This window comes from Felis catus, chromosome C1, assembly GCF_018350175.1.
Source record: "Felis catus isolate Fca126 chromosome C1, F.catus_Fca126_mat1.0, whole genome shotgun sequence".
Classification (NCBI taxonomy): domain Eukaryota; kingdom Metazoa; phylum Chordata; class Mammalia; order Carnivora; family Felidae; genus Felis; species Felis catus.
The window spans coordinates 100,128,966-100,148,276 of record NC_058375.1 but is presented as its reverse complement, the minus strand read 5'-3'; the positions used below and the strand labels follow the sequence as shown (position 1 = coordinate 100,148,276).

General features: G+C 42.1%; 1 long non-coding RNA gene across 3 annotated transcripts; it reads right to left on the bottom strand.

Annotated features, from left to right (window-relative positions):
- Positions 1-1,728: 1,728 nt before the first annotated feature.
- Positions 1,729-19,282, bottom strand: LOC102900938. Of its 3 annotated transcripts, none has more exons than XR_002161243.3 (5): positions 18,733-19,282; positions 18,428-18,517; positions 12,776-12,909; positions 10,979-11,067; positions 1,729-2,258 (listed from the first exon to the last, which is right to left on the bottom strand). It is a non-coding gene; the product is annotated as an uncharacterized LOC102900938 (long non-coding RNA). The 3 variants fall into 3 exon arrangements; XR_440978.4 differs by having other exon boundaries at positions 18,890-19,054; XR_006582934.1 differs by having other exon boundaries at positions 18,428-19,024.
- Positions 19,283-19,311: the final 29 nt, after the last annotated feature.

Genomic DNA, 19,311 nt, shown 5'->3' with positions numbered 1-19,311 from the left:
TAGCACAAAATCACACACTGTTTTGTCTATTGGTTTTCACTGCTGTGTACCTGGACTCCCTTGAAGATGATGACAAAATAAGGATAGGGGTCCAGGCAGCCCTTGGAAGGCTGCTATTAAAAGAGGGCCAAGCAGATAAACCCAGGAAGGCTTGCTTCCTGATGGTGTTTGCTGGGACAAAGCAGTTAAATCGCAGCCTAGAAGGGGGGTCTGCAGTAATCACTACAGGAGCCCAAGTGCGCACTGAAAGGTATGGCTCCCCCGGATAATGGTATGTCTGTGTCTTCTCAAAGTCATAGCCTGACCTTCAGCATTATCTCATCTCTCAGCTCAAATCTAACTGTCTGGCCTAAGATGCATCCTTAGCATTTTCAGTTATAGGCTCCCTTACCCCAAACTCTAAACAACATATCAAATAAGAACTTGATGAACACCTTGGTCCTATATCACTTCTTCAGAACAAGCCAAGATGCTCAGTGAATCTAGCCTGTGGGCAGTTCATAGCAGAGTGAGAGCCTTTCCCTTCCCTTCACCTTCTATATTTGCAGTTACCAGATGTTACTTCCAAGTATTCACGTGTCATTCTAGGGACAGCGATTTAGGTTTTGACAGATAAAATTCCAGGACCTTATGATACTTGACAGGATTTTGATGAGCCGGTTCAGGTAGCCATCTGTGACTTAAGTGGAGCGTCCAGGCCTCACATCTAGGGTAGGTGAGACTAGAAGTAGGACAGGGTTACAGCACACAGAGAGCAGTTTCTTTTTTTTTTTTTTTTTAATTTTTTTTTTCAACGTTTATTTATTTTTGGGACAGAGAGAGACAGAGCATGAACGGGGGAGGGGCAGAGAGAGAGGGAGACACAGAATCAGAAACAGGCTCCAGGCTCTGAGCCATCAGCCCAGAGCCTGACGCAGGGCTCGAACTCACGGACCGCGAGATCGTGACCTGGCTGAAGTCGGATGCTTAACCGACTGCGCCACCCAGGCGCCCCCAGAGAGCAGTTTCTATTGAGAGACAGTGGTGCCCCAGGAGAAGCCGTGTCACAGCTGCAGAATGAGAGGCTATGAGAAAAATGATAACTGTCTCCAGTTCCCCCTCCCTTCCTTTTTATCCATTTTCCCCGCCATGGCCCAATCAATCCTCCTGTAGGCCCTGAGTACCCTTTGTGTTTCCATCCTTCTTTCCATTAACTGCCCCGCCTCCGAATTGCCCAAGAAAAAATGCATCCTGGCACCTGGCTACACATGAGAAAGTAATCTGTGGACTACCTTTTTGATTAGCTTAATGTATTGCCCTCCCATGGAGGCAAACCCTCACTTTACTGAAATAAAGCTATGAGTGAAAATACCAAACAAGAATATCCAACTACTGAGAGATACTCGGGATATCGAAGTGTAGACCAGTGATCCTCAGCAAGGAAGTCTGGGGCCGGGGTGCAGGTGCTTTTTAACAACACAGACATCACCCCCATTGCTGCAGTTAAGAATCACCGTGTAACTTGAGACACATTTGAAGAGAACACGTTTCCTTTATAAACATGCGACCATTGTGAAAGTTTGAGGTCAACCAATGCAAATAGCTACCTTTAGAGAAGGAAATGCAGTGCCCTCTGTGGGTCAAATGTCATACTAGGTCTTTGTCTCACTCAAGCCTTATCCTGTAAGGTGGGTCTCACCTTGACCCATCACCATCACCATCACCATTTTACAGAGGAGAAAACAGGTCCTGAGAGGTTAAGTAACTTATTTAGGATCACACAGCCAATAGGTTGAACCAGAATTCAAATTCAAATCCATCATCACGACCCATACTATTTCTAAAAGAGTAGGGTCATGTGTAAAAGTGCTACAAGAGGTTTAAAATATTACATAAATACTGGCCATCACATTATTACATGTGTTAACACATGAGGATTCACCGGGAGCTTTCGGCTTCGCTGCTCACGTGGATTTTCAGCTGTCGGTGAGGACAGCTCTTCTCCCTGGAGGAGACCGCAATGCTTCCTCGGTTACACTCGGGCCATTTTCCATCACAGCACTCCCCTGGTTCGCAAAGGGGCTGGCAGTGGAACCCGCAAGCCTCTCCCAACTGGCTCTAATGACACCACCTTGTCGTGTCCCCTAGCATCCTTTGGGGACCACCTCTAAGCCTTCAGAAGATGGGTGTCATCTGCTGAGGTGATGCCTTTTCCGGTTGGTCCAACCTGGCTTCTGAGACCAGCTTATGCGTTCATTCTTGTTCAGCCTCAAGGACACCTGGAAAGAAGAGATTTAATTATTATAAATTCTTCCTTGAATCCACTAATGTTGAGCACTGGTCCTATCTCCTCCTCTGCCATGGCCGACATGCCGCTTTTCTGCAATCAAATCTATCACTTTTTCCAGTTTTGTTTCTTCTTTTAGGACTTCTGTTTATGGATGTTTAGACATAACTTCTGCGCCCTGAGATTACATTAAAATATTTATCTTTATATTTTAATACTTCCATGTTTCTTCTTTAATATTTAAATCTTTACTCCATCTTAACTTAATTTTGGGTATAATCTGTGAGGTAAGAGAGTTAACTATTGTTTTTTCAAATTATTCTCCAATACTATTTATTAATTAACCCTTACCCCACTGACGTTTCACGACATTACATTGCATGTTCTTATATATACTTGTGTCAGTTTCTGTACTTTTGACAAACTTTGAGACCTACCATTTTAGCCAGTCTATACAGGAAAGGAAAAATAATAGGTATATGCAAATACATTTTTCCCAGCTATTCCCTGGATCTGGGTAAGAAAGAGACCAAAATAGCAGGGGAAATTAAAAAACAAATAGTGAATAATCAGAAGGGACTTACCAGCTCAATAAATAAAAGCTTGTAAGAATTTGCCCCGGTGTAAATGAAGTGTTACCGTTCTCCTTTAATGTAATGAAAAAGGAGTAAGCATAATCAAGATAGAGACACGCCTGTCAGAAAAATGCTTGGCTCCGTTTAATTCCTCTCCCCACCTCACCTATTCATGAGCCAGCATATTTTATTTACTTACCCACCTTCAGGGTCAGGCCTGAGCATACTCTGAACAGAGTTCCTGCTGTGGGCAAAAATTATACTGGGAGTCCCTGTCTCAATGGGACCTGCCCCATTTGGTAACTGCAACTATTAAAGAGATAATTCATGGAAAGCAGTTACTACATGGCCTGGCTGTATCCATTTGCTAGAACTGCCATAACAAAACACCGTAGATTGGGCGGTTTAAACAACAGAAATTAAGTTTCTCACAGTTCTGAGGGCTGGAAATCCAAAATCAAAGTGTCATCAAGGTGCGTTTCTCCTGAGGCCTCTTTTCTTGGCTTGCAGATGGCACCTTCTCACTGTGTCCTTACACTGCCTTTTCTCAGTACACCTGCCTTCCTGGGGTCTCTTCCTCTTCTTTATAAGGACCCGTCATATTGGATTAGGGCCCACCCACATGACTTCATTTAATCTTAATTACTTCTTTAAAGGCCCTATCTCCAAGTACAGTCACAATCTGAAGCATACTGGGGGTTAGAACTTCAAAATACGAAGTTCAACATATGAATTTTGGGGGGATACGATTCACACAGTAACACGGGCTATATGAAGGAACGAATAAAAATTAGCGATTAGGAAGTACACGTGTTGGGCAAGGCAAACGAATACTGATGCAACCACAAGAGGAAACATATGAACAACTTTGCTCTTTCCTCCTTTTTGACAAAGAATAGATGTCTAATGTTCGAACAGCTGGGACACAACAGAAAGCCTTGTCCAAATAGCTACTGATTCAAACCAGGTCAGAGGATACTTGAAGACTAGAGCACAACAGCTCAGCAGGTGGACACTGCTAAGGGAAGTGAATTGGCTAATGGCCTCCCCAAACCATAGGTTACTATTTTAAATGTTACAAAAGACCACGGAGCATGAGAAGATGAAAAATAAAACCAGTGTGGGTCCAATCTTCAAAGGAGGAGAACTGAGTGATAGGGGCAGTTTGGCTGCATGTGACTAAACTAAATTGCTGAGTACTAAGCCAGCTCTGGGCTAGAGGTAGATCACAGTCTTTTCTGTCCTGGGGCTCTCAGGAAAGAAAAGAGCTTTTTCCTTTTTTCTTTCTTTCTCACTAAAATCCTCTTGCAGTCCTTGAAGATGGAAAACGTCTGTGTGTTGGGCAAAGTCATGCAAAAGGGGCACAAACACGCTTACCCCTAGTGCTACATAATGTGAATGTAAAAGAGGGCTTACTTGGGGAAAAAACTTCCAGGCAGATCTGAAGGAGCAGGGCAAGCCTCTGTGCTCTTGGTAGAGTTGTAAGCTTAGGCAGGGCATAGCTTCACTAGACTTATCAGGACCAAGCATTTAAGTAGAGAGTAGTCACCCACCTCCCATTACAGTGAAAAGTGACCCTCCTCCCAACATCGCTCTATGTATTTGTAGAAGAAGAAGAGTAGGTAAATATGACGCTATGGAAGCCCCCAACTGAGAAAATGGCCTTGTTAAAAAGGGGATCACCCAAAGCTCAGGACCTGGTATTAGGTCATTCTCCCTCCAAGGGCTTTCAAGGCCCTCCAGATGGGCTCTGCTCAGTCAAGGAAAAGAATATGTACCTGCCATCGTAGGGAGGGCAATCCTCGCTACCTACAAATACCACTGGACTACTGCAGGTCAGTTGAAATGGCAGCACGTAGTGTAACTGATTTTCTTTAAGAGCTCTTGCATAGGTGTGGCCACACACGAAGGGTGAGCTGGGACTCTGCAGGACTCTTTTTTTGCATTAGGCCCAAATTATGATTTAAAAACCAACAAACAAAAGAGCGCCTGGTGGCTCAGTAGGTTGAGCGTCCGACTTCAGTTCAGGTCATGATCTCACAGCTCGTGAGTCTGAGCCCTGTGTCAGGCTCTGTGCTGATGGCTCGAGCCTGGAGCCTGCTTTGGATTCTGGGTCTCCCTCTGTCTCTGCCCCTAACCCATTCGCATTCTATCTCTGTCTCTCTCAAAAATAAATAAACATTAAAACAAACAAACAAAACAAGAAAACCGTCTGGAGTCACATTGTGAGAAAGGGCCATGAACAAGGGATGTGCAGATTCCTTTTTGTCATTTGAAGACCACCAACAGTCTCTCATCCCCAGAATACAGACAGCCCTCTGAGTTCACTAAGTGATGAAATCTCTTCCTTTGATTTTCCACTCTGCCTCCTGCGCTCATTTGCTCCCTGGACCCTGGACGAATGGTGGTCCAAATGCTATCATTAACACTATGAAGACAGTAAAAATGTCTGAAGCATATATTGTGGAGCAGACGCAATTTACATCAAAGGAAGAGTGTCGCTTTAACCAAAAGATTGCATCCATTTTTGGTAGTTACCAAAAAAAAACAAACAAAAATCTGATGATTCTCAAATTTTTATCTCCAGCTTTCATCTCTCCCAACCCAGACACGTTCCCAACTACTGCCCAGGCGCCCCCATCTGAAGCTACCTCATTCGAAGCATATCCAAAACAAACTCAGTTTTGTGAGTTATACTATCTACTGAAGTCATCCAAGTTAGAGCTTTCAGTCATCGTTGACCCCTAGGTCCTAATTAATTGATCATCAATTTGTATCAATTATACTGCGCAAGGGCCTCTGTTTTCATACTATTACAGTTTTGATCCTTATTGTTCCTGCCTTAGTTCAGTATCTTCTCTCAAGTAAACAACTGCTCAGCCTCTGAACTAATCTTCCTGCCTCCAGTTTCATTTTCATTTCTGAGTTTTGATCAGAGAACCACCCCTGTGAAACATGGTGGATGGGAATATAAGCCTGACCTCTCCTGAACAAAGTACTTTGCTTCAGGAGGGACAAAGCAAGAATCCATTAGGTCCCATTCACAACAGAAAAGTGACAGAGCTGAGGAATACAGGGACAAATCTTTCCTGGTCAATATGACTTGATGCTATGGTTTGATCCAATGATTTTGGTAGAGTTCTATGCATTCTCTTGGGAGGAGATGTTCTTGATGAGAGATGGGAAGACAGAGGGAAAATGGCTACTCAACTAGTGGGTTAAATTAGCCAAGACTCTATTAGGACTCAAGATAGGTGACCCTTACCCGTTGGGATGAGCACTGGGTGTCGTACAGATACCAATCTGACAATAAATTATATTTAATTAAAAATAAATAGGTGACCCTTAGCTTTCCTTAATTAATATGCAAAAGAACTTGGATATGTACACACTCTAAAAATCATAAAACAAATTTTAATTTATAGAGAAAAAAATCACTCCTAAATCTACCACCTGGTAATGACTACCATGTCTGTGCATACTCTTCTAGTCTTTTCCCAATATGCATACATATTTTAGATAGCTTCAATCATAGCCTTTGTCTTCGGTAAATATGTAGAATTATATATCTAAAGATGCGCTAAATTAGAAAAACAATTGACCTGGGGCACCTGGCTGGGTCCGTCAGAAGAGTGTTACAACTCTTGATCTCAGGATTATGAGTTTGAACCCCACGTTGGGTGTAGAGATTACTGAAAATAAATAAACTTTAAAAAAGAAAAACAATCAACTCTACCTAATCTCATGCATTTCACTGGAGGACTTTTCAATCTGGAGTAAGGACATCATTCATTAGAGAGTAGTTCCTAATGGTGAAGGGTGAAGTTGGAGCCTGGTTGTACCTACACAATTTTGTACAAAAGGAAGGGTGAAGAGTTTGGTAAGGTGCTACCCATTTAAAATCAATGGACTCCAGATATGGGGAAAATGCCTAAAGTCTAGAAAATAAAAAAGAGAATCTCTTACCTTCATAACACATTCTTATCAGCAGCATCCTTAAAATAGAGTTAATAGTACCGGGTTCAGGGGCGCTTGGGTGGCTCAGTCGGTTAAGCGTCTGACTTCAGCTCAGGTCATGATCTCGCAGTTTGTGAGTTCGAGCCCCACGTCGGCCTCTGTGCTGACAGCTCAGAGCCTGAAGCCTGCTTCAGATTCTGTGTCTCCCTCTCTCTCTGCCCCTCCCCCGCTCACACTCTGTCTCTCTCTCTCCTTCAAAAATAAATAAACATTAAAAAAAATTTTTTTTAATAGTACCTAGTTTACAGGGCTTTTGTGAGGAATAAATGATGTGAAATTGAGTTGTAAACTATTAAAAAATGGTACAAATGTAAGGAAAAACTATTAGTATCACTCCTAATCTGTATCTCTCACTAAACTCCAAACTCCTAAAAGACAACACCCTTGCTTTGTATCTCCCCACCGAATCCCCCAGAATGCTATAATATAGAAGCAGAAACAGAGCTCTGTTGGAGCTGAGAGAAACAATTTTTTCCAGAATTGTCAGGGACGTCTCGCCAAGAGTTTTACAGGGGTAATAATAGGGACCCGGAGCTATTTTTAATATTTATAAAAGTCTAACCTGATATTATACTATTATCAGCAGTACAGCTTTATAAGCTAAATAAAACATCAATGCCTTCTTTAATTTTTCTTGTTTTCCCTTTTGTATGCAATTATACAAAACAAATGTGTATCTCATAGAAAAATTAATTGTTGCTTTATTTAATAAATACTGTGTGAGGCCCTGGGGTAACTGCCAAGGAAAAAAAGATGAATAAAAGAAGTCATAATCCTTGCCTTCATGGAACTCAGTCCAGGGAAGACAGACAAGTTTAATGTGCGAGTTGACATTATACGACAAGGGCAATCACAATAAAGGGAATATATGGAGGACTGTTAACCTAGACGTAAGTGGGGCTGGGTGGTCATGAAAGGCTTCCTGGAGGAAGTCAAACCTTAAAAGACTTCTGGGAGTTATCCAGGCAAAGGCTGTGGGTAAAGGAAGAAAAAGAGGCCAAATAATATGTCCAGGAAGAAAGGAATATATGCGAAAGACAAAAGGAGACAGAAAACACTTTACCAAGAAACTTAGTTCAACAGGGTCCCCATGTAGAATCAGGGTACCGAAGTGGGTAAAGATAGGATTTGCAGAAGGATGACATTTTACCCCAACTTTTGTTTTGAAAATTTTCACACCCAGAAAACACTTGAAAAACTAGTGCAATGAATAGCCATATACTACCGCCCAGCTACTCCAGGGAGTGGTGGAGGGGGTCAGCGGGGAGAGGGAGAGAGAGAATGAACGCATGAATCAACCCATCAATAATAATCTGGCAGGGGCGCCTAGCTGACTCAGTTGGTCGAGTGTCCAACTCTTGATTTCAGCGTAGATCATGATCCCAGGGTTGTGAGATCGAGCCCCACATCGGGCTCTGTGCTGAGTGTGGAGCCTGCTTAGGATTCTCTCTCTCTCCCTCTGCCCCTCTCCCCTGCTTGTGCGCGCGCTCTCTCTCTCTAAAAATAAAAAAATTAAAAAATTAATAATCTGGCAAAATGTTAATAACTGTTGATCAGTTGGGATTTCTAGCACTCTTCAGATGCTCCTTCTCCTCCAATCTGTAAATAGAAATCTTTCTAGATCTTTCCTCCAGTTTTTCCTCCCCCCCTACTTGAGACACTTTTAAGATTAACTGGTCATAAAAACATTCTGCTGTGATGTGCAGGCAATGGGAATATTTAGCTCAGATAAACCAGTGTCTCTCAACACATCTTTCATAACTAAGCCCCTAAGGAAAATTTTCAGACTTTTTTTTTTCTAATTGCCTCCTCAGGAAACTTTAATACACAGATAAGCTGTAATTTGGCTTTGTAATGTGCGTATATGTGTATTATATATACATATACATTATATATATTATGTATATATAATACATATGTTTTATACTTTAAAAAAGATTTTTTTATACCCCGAGAACCAATTTTTGCCTTCTTGTGGGCAATATCACTCCCAATGAGAATGCATGGATGAACAGATCTAACACAAAGAGGAATAAATCAGATTACGATAGAATGAATTCCTATTCCAATTAGTTTCTAGAAACAATATTAATGTATTAGCTACTTCTCTAAATGTAAAGTGAGATAAATTCAAAGATTTTTTAACCAAAAAAAGTTCATTCCTAAGTCACATCTTCCATGAAAAACTTTTTATTATAAGCCACTTGGCCACCATAATTAACACCATAATTAACATGCTCCAGAGAACCCAACAGAGTGAAAAAGGACCTAATTCATCAGTTGTCACCTGGTCCTGACAAAATGAATTAAATAACATAAGTCTCTCTTGGGAAAGGTAGGGGGAGAACCATAGTAATCCCAAGTAGTTTGGGGGCAACGTAGAGGGACCGACCCAAAGTATAGAAGCCCTAGAGATGGAGAATGCTCTTTGTAGGGGCAGCAAAATTTAGGCAGGCATTGGAATGAGAAGATTTTATTGAAGACAAACTATCAACGACACCGTCCTACCGAGGTCTAGAGCCGTGCTGTTCAGCACACATTTAATGTAAGCAATCTACGCAATTTTATTCTGGAAGCCACATTACGAAAGTAAAAAGGAACAAGTGAAAATAAGCTTAATAATAGATCTTATGTACTAGAGTTCTATGAAAAGATTATCACTTTCATATATTGCAACAGTGGCCAGTGCAAAAGAAATAATAATAATAAGCTATCAAGTCATGAAAAGATGCGAAGGAATCTGAAATGTCTGTTACTAGGTGAAAGAAGCCACTCTGAAAAGGCTACATACTGTATGACTCCAGCGATACGTCATCGGGCAAAGGACAAGCCACAGACAGTAAAAGGATGAGGGCTTTGCCAGGAGTGTGAGGAGAGGAAGAGGTGAATACGCGAAGCACTGGGGATTTTTAGGGCAGTGAGATTACTCTGTGTGATACTGTAATGGTGGATACACGACATCATACATTTGACAAAACCTACTGAGTGCACAACACCAAGAGTGAGCCTTAATGAAAACTGTGCACTTTGGTGATAATGATGTATCAATATTGGTTCAATTACAACAAAGGTAATTCCTTTGCGCAGGATGCTGATGGTAGGAAGGCTGTGCGTGAGAGGAGAGGGGATCTATAAGAACTCTCTGTGCTTTCTGCTCAATTTTGCTGGGAACCTAAAACTACTCCAAAAAATAAAGTGTCTATTTTAAAATATACGTATATTTATAATATAGGCCATTTCAACATTTGAGATATCTGACATTCCTTTTTTCATTATAAATCTTTTCAAACCGGCATGTTTGTACACTTAGACCATTTCTAATCTGTATTAAGCACATGTCAAGTGCTCAAAAGGCACATGTGGGACAGCCCAAGTCTAGACAGTGGCGGCACCAAGCCACGCTGGATACGTACATGAGGAAAATGTTTTTGCTGTGCGACCAAGCTTCTGAGTCTTCTTTCCACCCAGGTCACTGCCTCTCAGCTCTTGTCATATAGATATTTAGGAACAGCCTCCCCAAGGACCCCCTCCCCAGTCCAACCCCCCAGAGAGTATCACTCCAAAGATTTTCCTGATGGGACTCTGTCTAAAAGAGAGGCGTGAACACTGAAGAATATAAGGAATCTACCACACCAGAGTTTCCTGAAAACACCATGAACTCCTCATTAATAAAAGGACAAAAAGCTTTCAGGTCCTGCACACTGTGCAAAAAAAGTGAAGAATTTATTAAAATGCAGTGCAGATTGGAATGCTACCTAGAAAATAGGTACTTAAGAAAAAAAATAGTTGCTGTCAATATAGAAATAAATAACTGGGCTTTGCCTCAGTTGGTGGAGATTATATAGATTTCTGGGCAACCAGGAACATTATTTATATATATTTCCTAGCAACATTCCTGGAACTAATGTATAGGCTTCTCTCTAAGCCATGATATATTATAATCTACTCATGTTCTAAATGCTATTACCAAGATGTGGGTGCACCTCAGCTCAGAAAAGTTAGCTGTCATTTGAATTAGAAAAGGCACCACATTAAATCATAATCTGCCCTTTTATATTCATCATTTTCAGGTTCTATCACTCAGAGAAGCGAGAAGGAAAAAAGGCATTTATTTGCTTACCATTTTGAACAGCTCTTCCGAAGGAAGGGAAAAGAAAAAAACAGAAAGTGGCCTGACTATCACAAAAAAATATGCAGTCCCACAGAATCCTGAAAAGAAAACAGCATGATATAACACAGGCTGTACACATATAAGTTTTATTTATAGTCACAAAAACCATTTTTAAATGCCTAGCTCCCATCCGAGTCCTCTTTGAAATGAAGGAGAGGATTTAAATTAGTATTTAACCATATATGGTATTTTTCTTTTTTTTTAATTTATTTTTTTTCCATATATGGTATTTTTCAAATTAAGAATTCTACATGAAAAGTCAAAATATTTTCCATATTTATAATTAAACTTTTCCAAATAAGTATATTAATATAATCTTAACATGATTTAATAAAATGACATATCTTGGACTTGATTTAAAATACCCCAACAAATAAAAATAATAATAAAAGTAACAGTGGCGGAAATATATGAAATAAAAATGAGAGAATGCTATGAACTGGTGACACCGAATGATAGATTCTTGGAGGTTTGTTATTCTCTCTCCACTATGTATAGCTCATATCTAAGGTTTTCCAAATAAAAAGGTTCAAAATTGTGGGTGGTAAGTTTTAAAATATATGGGTATCTCTAACAAAAGAAATTGTTAACAGGTTATTTCTGACTCAGGGCCTGGCACATGAGATTTACTATTTACTTACACCCTTTTAAACTGTTCACATGTTGTGATCAAACATTATTTTCTCACTAAAAAAAATCTACACACACACACACACACACACACACACACACACACACACACTAGTGTTTCGGCAAGGGTAGGACACTTAACACTTCCTGAGGATACTGGTTCTGCATTTAGCTCTGTACCTGATTAGTTGTGGGTCCTTAATCAAGTTACTTCTGAGCCTTATTAAATAAGGATAACATTTAAATGAAAAAATACATTTGAAAATACCCAACACAGTGTCTGGCACAATATAGGTATTCACACAGTGTTGATTTAAATGACATTTAATACTTGGGGACAACTAGATTTACTATGGAGACAGGCCCACTCCTAACATGTGGGGGGCCAGGAGCAAAAGGAGAAAAAGAGGCATTAGCCCATATTGTTTTTCTCTTTCCACCCCATGGAGGACATCCCAACAAACTCCATCAAGCTCCACCACCCCCAGCAGCTGCCCTTTGACCACTCCTGAGGCCAAGGTGAAGGGGGTAGAGTGGGATAATGTATTCTTAGTATTCCCTGTCCCCTGGGTAGGGATGTGACTGCAGAGGAGCCTGAGTAGTTCCTTTCAAAGCAAAAAGCTCAGGGTAGGGGACCCAGGTGCCTGAACTAAAAGCTGTACCGATCTGGGGCACCTGGGTGGCTCCGTTGGTTAAGTGTCTCTTAATTTTGGCTCAGGTTATGATCTCATGGTTCGTGAGATCAAGCCCGCGTCAGGCTCTGCACTGACAACGTGGAGCCAGCTTGGGATTCTCTCCCAGTCTCTCTCTCTCTGCCACTCTCCTGCTCATGCTCTCTGGATGAATGAATGAATGAATGAATGAATAAGCTGTACTGAATAGAGACCAGCTGTTATACTGAACAACTCAACAGAGTAAGAGTCAGAAGATATGCATTCGTGTCCCAGTTCTCCAGTAATTTCATGTGACCTCAGGCTATGTCTTTTACCTAGCTGTGCCTCAATTTTCTCATACATCCATCTAATAAATATTTATTGGGCTCCAGTTACGGGCTAGACATGCATCTAGATACTGTGAATACACAGAGAATACCACAGACAATAACCTTTATCTTACCATTCTGATAGGGAACAAGCCATGAAGATATCTGGGGCAAATGTAGTCCAGACAAAGGGTCTCTTCTACATCAAAAGTTTCGTGATTAATCTGGCAAGTTGACATGTCCATTAAATACAAATAACAAAAGAATCCTAAGGGAAAGAAATAGCATATGTTAAATTATAATGCAATATTATAAAGAGTGCAAAACATGCCTTTTATCTTTTCTTCTTTTTCATTAATTTTTTTGAGTGTAGTTGACATGCAATGTTACCTTTCAGGTATACGACACAGTCATTCGGCAAGTCTAACCATGATGCTATCCTCACCACAAGTGTCGCTACCATCTGTCGCCATACAATGCTATTACAGTATCATTGAATATATTCCTTATGCTGTGCCGTTGATTCCTGCGAGCCATTCATTCCGAGACTGGAAGCCTGTATCTCCCACCGCCCCTTATTCATTTTGCCCTTCCCCCCTTCCCTCCCTTCTGGCACCCACCAGTTTGTTCTCTGTGCATACAGGTGTGATTTTCTTTGTCTGTTTACTCACTTAAAACCTGCCTTTTAGTATCTGTTCTCTAAGAACATTCACAACTACTGCTCTAATTTTAATCACGAGAATTATCACCATCCGCAGTACAAAATCCAATCTCAAAATGTGCCATTTTCTTTGTATTATTACCCAATTTATTTATGTCTATTTTATGTGGAAGATAAACTTATATAAAAGATAATCTAATCACAAAGTGTTTATCCACATTAATTTTTTAGTAAATATGTTAATCTATCAGGGGCTTCATAAAACATTTATTTCAAAAAAGGTTAATAATGAGCTTTATTATTTCATAAACACAGAAAAAGGAATTCACAGAAAATGAATAAAATGAATAAAGTGTGTAATCAACTACAATCTAAGAATAGCTTATATTTATGCCGAACCAATTAAGATTGGGTGCAGCTTCCTGACTATATCCACTATGGGGTGTTTGGGGTCAGGGCAGAGCATTTGGTCAGGCAGCTAGGAGTCAAGTGAGACGTTAAAGAAGACTGTGGAGAATTTTTTCTGAAACGGCGGGTAATAAGTAACAACGGATCTTATGAGTCGTTTAGTTCCAGTCTGACCTGAAAGTAGTTACACAAGGAGAGCTCCAAAGCTCAGATCATTCTAGGCCTTTCATCCCACACTTTCTCAAGAGTGAAGAGCTGCCCAGTTAACATAAAATCTCAGCTATAAGGAACTATTTATACTTATTAGATCTCACAATTAGAAACATCTTGGGGCACTTTGGTGGCTCAGTCTGTTGAGTGTCCAACTTTTGGCTCAGGCCATAATCTCACAGTTCGTGAGTTCAAGCCCCGCATCTGGCTCTGTGCCAAATTATCTGTCTCCCTCTCTCTCTGGACCACCTCCCTTCGCGTGCGCGGGAACTCTTTCTCAAAGATAAACATTTAAAAAAAAAAAGAAAAGAAACATCTCAAGGCACGGCGAATTTCTAGATAAAATGCAAAGCAGTCATAATGCAATGGGACCAAGTTTTCTCTTACCCATCTCAGTTCAAAATAAGCAAAATAGAAGTGTGCGCTGTCTAAGCTTTGGAAGTAGGAGAGCATTTTATTGCAGCTACTTCCACTAGATGGCACTAAAGACTCTTTTAGGAATCAGGCTCTTTTAGGGGGAAAAAAAAATCAGGGTGAGGCAGTAGGAGAAATGAGGTTGACTAGGCCTAGGTTGCAGAGGGAAAAGGGAGAGTTAAGGGAAGCCCCTCCTAGAAGATAGCTTCCATGAAAGCAGGGATTTTTGCTCTACACAATGATGTATCTTGGCACATAGTCAAAAGTCCCTGCCTTCATTACCGTTCTAGTGGGGAGCAAGCCACAAAGACATTTGGGGAAAACATACTCCAGGTGCTCAAAGAATATCTGATGAAGAAATGAAGGTCCTGAATAGCCACTGAAGATCATGACCAAATTAGGGTTTCAGAAAGATTTTTGACAGGGTCATAGAGAATGGACTGGAAACAGGGACACTAATTAGTAATCCAAAGAAAGCCTGGTAAGGACTTGAACTGAAAAGCAGGAATAATAGGTATAGAAGGGAGGGAGTAAATTCAGAGATATGATGTGGGCAATAATGATAACAGTAAAAAAATAAAAATAAAAATAAAAAAGAGCTCCCATATAAAACATGGGCTAGTGCTCTATAAACGCCACCTCCAAATCTCACAACCATCAGGGAGGATGAAGATTTTTTTTTTTTTTTAAATAGGGCTGAGGACCCTAGGGAATACCAGTGTTTTAAGAGCCCGGTGGAAGAAATAGTGCACTGCAGGGAGAAAGAGAAGGATTGGTTAGAGAGGCAGGAAGTGGAAGGAAAATCGAGAACAGTGTTATAGCAACCAAGGGAGGAGAAAGAGAAAGTTTCAAGAAATGAGGCAGCGTTGAAAGCAGGGGCACCTGGCTCAGTTGGTATAGCATGTGGCTCTCCAAGTCTTGAGCTCCAGCCCCACGATGGGTGTCTCCCTCTCTCTCTCCGGGAGGGAGCTTACTTTAAAAACAAACAAAAACGATAGCAAATTCTGTTCGATCATAACTGAAAAGTATTCACTGAATTTAACAAGTTGGAAGTTACCAGGGACTCTGGCAAAAGCAATTTTCAGAGAAATGGTGACAGCAAAAGCCAGATCCTAGTGTTTAGGAGTAAAATGCAAGAATTAGAGAAGCAAGTGTAGACTCTTCTTTTTAAGAGGCCACGGGAAATCAGGAGCTAGAGAGGGGCATAGGGTAGGAGATTTAAGCATGAGTAGGAGTTGAAAGAAAAGTCCACCAGAAAGGAACGGATGAAGACAGAGGAGAGAGAACAGGCAGATGAGGCTGGGCCTCAGAGCACAGATCCTAGGAGGAAGGATTCTCTTTCCCTTGAAGGAAGGAAAAAGGATGGGGAGTGAGAAAGAAGTTGAATGGTGAAAGGTAAGTCCGGCATAGCTCTCTGGTTCACCTTCTATGTATATTCACTCAGTCTCTGCTGGTGCTAATCGATCAAAATGTCCAAGCAAGCCCTGATTTCTTGATGGGTCACCCTGCTTTTCCATCCTTCTTGCCTTTGGTACTTTCCCTGTCCTGGGCTACGAGAGTGGGCTGAAATTCTTTAGACACTCCGATGGACCTGATCACTTTCATCAGTCCTATTCCTCTGACCCTGTGACTTCTGTCCTTCCCTGTAACTATTTGCTGCCTGGGGTCCTCAGAAAAGATGAAGTAGTCTGTTAGCATGGAATAAAACACTGAGCTGATTCCGGGAAAGGAGAATCCTTAACTAATCCTCGCTTGTGATCTCACGCCATTATCACCTATGGTCTGCACTAGCCACAAAACTCTTGGTTGCCTGTAGTCCTGTTTATCCTCCTTAATTGGACATCATCATTTCCTTCCTTGCCAATAACAAGTCCTTATTACATGTCTACTGATTAGGCACTAGGTTGGTTCCCAAGGGTTCTCATCTTAATAGAGACACAGTGTATTTGTGCGTGTGTGGTGCATACATATATACATGCACCCACACATACATACATAATAAAAACACTTAATACTACCATGTGACACAAACTGAAAAGAGGAAAGTAGAGGAAAAGAGCCACTGGGGCTCAAATTTGGGGCTCTGAAGCAACAGGGAATTTCGAGGCAGTAGTGTAAAGCAGGCCTGACCTCAAAGGACGGGGAGGTTTAAATAGTAAAGGTGGAAGAATTCTGCAGACAAAACTGGCAAAGGCCAAGAAGTGTGTTTGACCATGTTTAGGGGGATAACTAAAAGGCCAGGTTTATCGATGTATTAGGGAATCCAGATTTTATCCTATGGCGATAGGGAGCTAGTGCAACTTTCAGAATGAAGACTGACTTGTACCATGTTTTCACATGTTTTTAGAATTAATTTGGAAAAAATCATAGGATTGGTTGAAAAAAAAATGGAGGGCAGGGATAATTCAGAGACTACCGTAATATCTGAGGTGAGGGCGTAATACTACAGGTAAGGGTCCTGTATCATCCTAAAATTCTATGCAGTATGATGTTGGCAGTGGGCATGGAAAGAAATTGGTACCTGCCTGGACATGGAAAAAGAGAGAGGAAGCCAGGAACACTATAAGGTTTCAAGCTGGAGAGAAGGGGGAATAATGATATCCTTGAGAGAATAAAATAGGAGAGTTCCGAGAGCACAGTTTAGTGAGCGAAAAAGTTCAATGAAGTTTAAGGTATGTGGGGTTTAGGAAGATGGGGACACAAAGAGTGCAGATTTAGAACAGCTGTGACCAAAGCTCAGGGGAGAAAGTGTGGATGTGGGAATCATCTACGTAACATGACAAATAGAGAAAAAAAAGGTAGGGTATAAAGAGGATGAAGGGAAACCAGGGAAGGAGAGTGTGAGAAACAGCCCAAGAGATTAGGCCAGAAGAGTAGAGGATTCAGAAAAAGAAAGCAAGTTTTAAGGATGAGGAAGTACATAAACAATGGTAAGTACTAAAGAGGCTGTATATTGGGGAAAGTATATTGACGAAAAGTGACTTGGTCACTTGTAATCTACAAGTGAAAAGTTTCAACAGAAGAGAGGAGTTGGGGCGCCTGGGTGGTTGTCGGTTAGGCTTCCGACTTCAGCTCAGGTTATGATCTCGCGGTTCATGGGTTCGAGCCCCACATCGGGCTCTGTGCTGAAAGCTCAGAGCCTGGAGCCTGTTTCAGATTCTCTTTCTCCCTCTCTGTCTCTGCCCCTCCTCCGCTGGTGCTCTCTCTCAAAAATAAATAAACATGAAAAAAAAAATTTTTTTAAAGGAGGAGTTAGTTTATTTGAGGGAGGAAAAAAATGGGTGGTGATGAACACAGAAAGCAGGACAATTCTTTTGAGAAATATAGTGGTGAGAGTCACAAAAGTCAGCTAAATTGAAAGTCAGCTGAGTCGAGGGGGGATGTGCATCCCCCTTTAGGACTTGATCACAACTCTTAGCAGAAAGAACATGCTAGTAAAGGAGTGACTGAAAAGGTAGGAGCAGCAAAGTTTTGAAGAGCCAGGAGAGGTTGGAGTAAAAGAGCAAAGGTCTTGAGGAAGAGAAGAAAGGCGGTCAGGACGGGTGTGAGAGGAGGTGCGACAAACCATAGATTTTTAAGCAGAAAGTGAGTGAGTTTTCCAGCTAGTCTTGCTTTTCTCACCCCATTCAAGTTACCTGCTGAGTACATAAGGTATTAGATGCTAGAAAGGAGAGTCTGCGTCAGAAGGAGGAGGAGAAGCTGAAGATATCCAGGTAAGGACTATTTTTTAAGACCTTCGTGGTCATACTCATTTTTAGAAATCACAAATCATTTTTATGTAACAGTGGCATTGGACTCATTGCCATGCTGTATTTTGGAAATGGCCAAACGTTTCCATTTTTAAAAACGTTTATAGTTTTCAAACTCTAAAGTCAAGTGTTATTTTGCCTTGGGTTTCAGATTCCGTATTTTTGTAAGCTTAGGCTCCAGGCTAAGTGTGCCTCTAGCATGAACTCAATGCAACAGCTGCCCATCGGGTCCAAATCAACTAGGGAAGGTCAGGAACAAAACCAGCAGTGAGAGAACCAGGCATACTGGACAAGCTTAAGGGACTGGAAATAGAACAGTGGAGGGGAAGGAGCTAGAGGGTTACCATTTCTGGAAATTGTGGAGATACAGGTCCCAGATCTTGGGTGTGGCAAAGCCCCCACAGGGCCGAATAAGGAGACTCCTGGTGAGGATACTTGAAGAAGGAGACAAAGAAATTGCCAAGGCTGCCTGTCGCGTTCATCTTCCCAATTATTTTGTGAGCCCACAAAGGGTTCCCTCCCTCTTGGCCAGGAGCCACTCTCCCATTGTGACCAGTCACGGCCCCCCTTGGACTGTCTGATCAAAACAGCCGGACAAACTTGCTCCGTTTCTGGTGTACGGAACTGTAGGCTTCTGGGTGACAAATACCTAACCCCTCTGGCCTTCCGCGCCCCTGGCCCCGACGGGTCACACAAGGGCTTCTTCACCCCAGGGAACCACGAAGCCAGCCCTCGGTTCAACGGTCTCCCAGACGGGTCCCCAGAACCTCGGGGCCCTGAGCCCCGGGAAACGAAGCTCTTGTAACCTGCATGCTGAGCCTGGGGGATTCCTGGACTAAAATAAGCTGAGGAGGCCCAGGCGGGAACGCGTGGGCTCAGGCCGGCGGAGCAGAAACGTCCTTCATAACGTCCTAAGTCTCTGGGACGAGGACCCCTCGTCCTACAACTCCCAGCAAGCTGTGCGCTGAGCAACTGACAGCGCCACCCGCCAATGGAAGGGCCCGGTCTGGGTCCGTGGGCCCAATCCGAGGGCGCAAAGGAGGCCGTCCCCGTGGCAGACCAGCGGGGCTTTTTAAGCGGTCCTCTGGCCTCTCTGGTCGCCACAGCGATAGAGGGATCGTCCCCGTAAAAGGGTGACGCTGCTTATACTATGCCGCTCACTTCCAGCCTCGCTCCTTTCCTCCCCTCCGCCCTAGCCCTCCTGCCGCCGGGCCCCCGGCACTTAGCT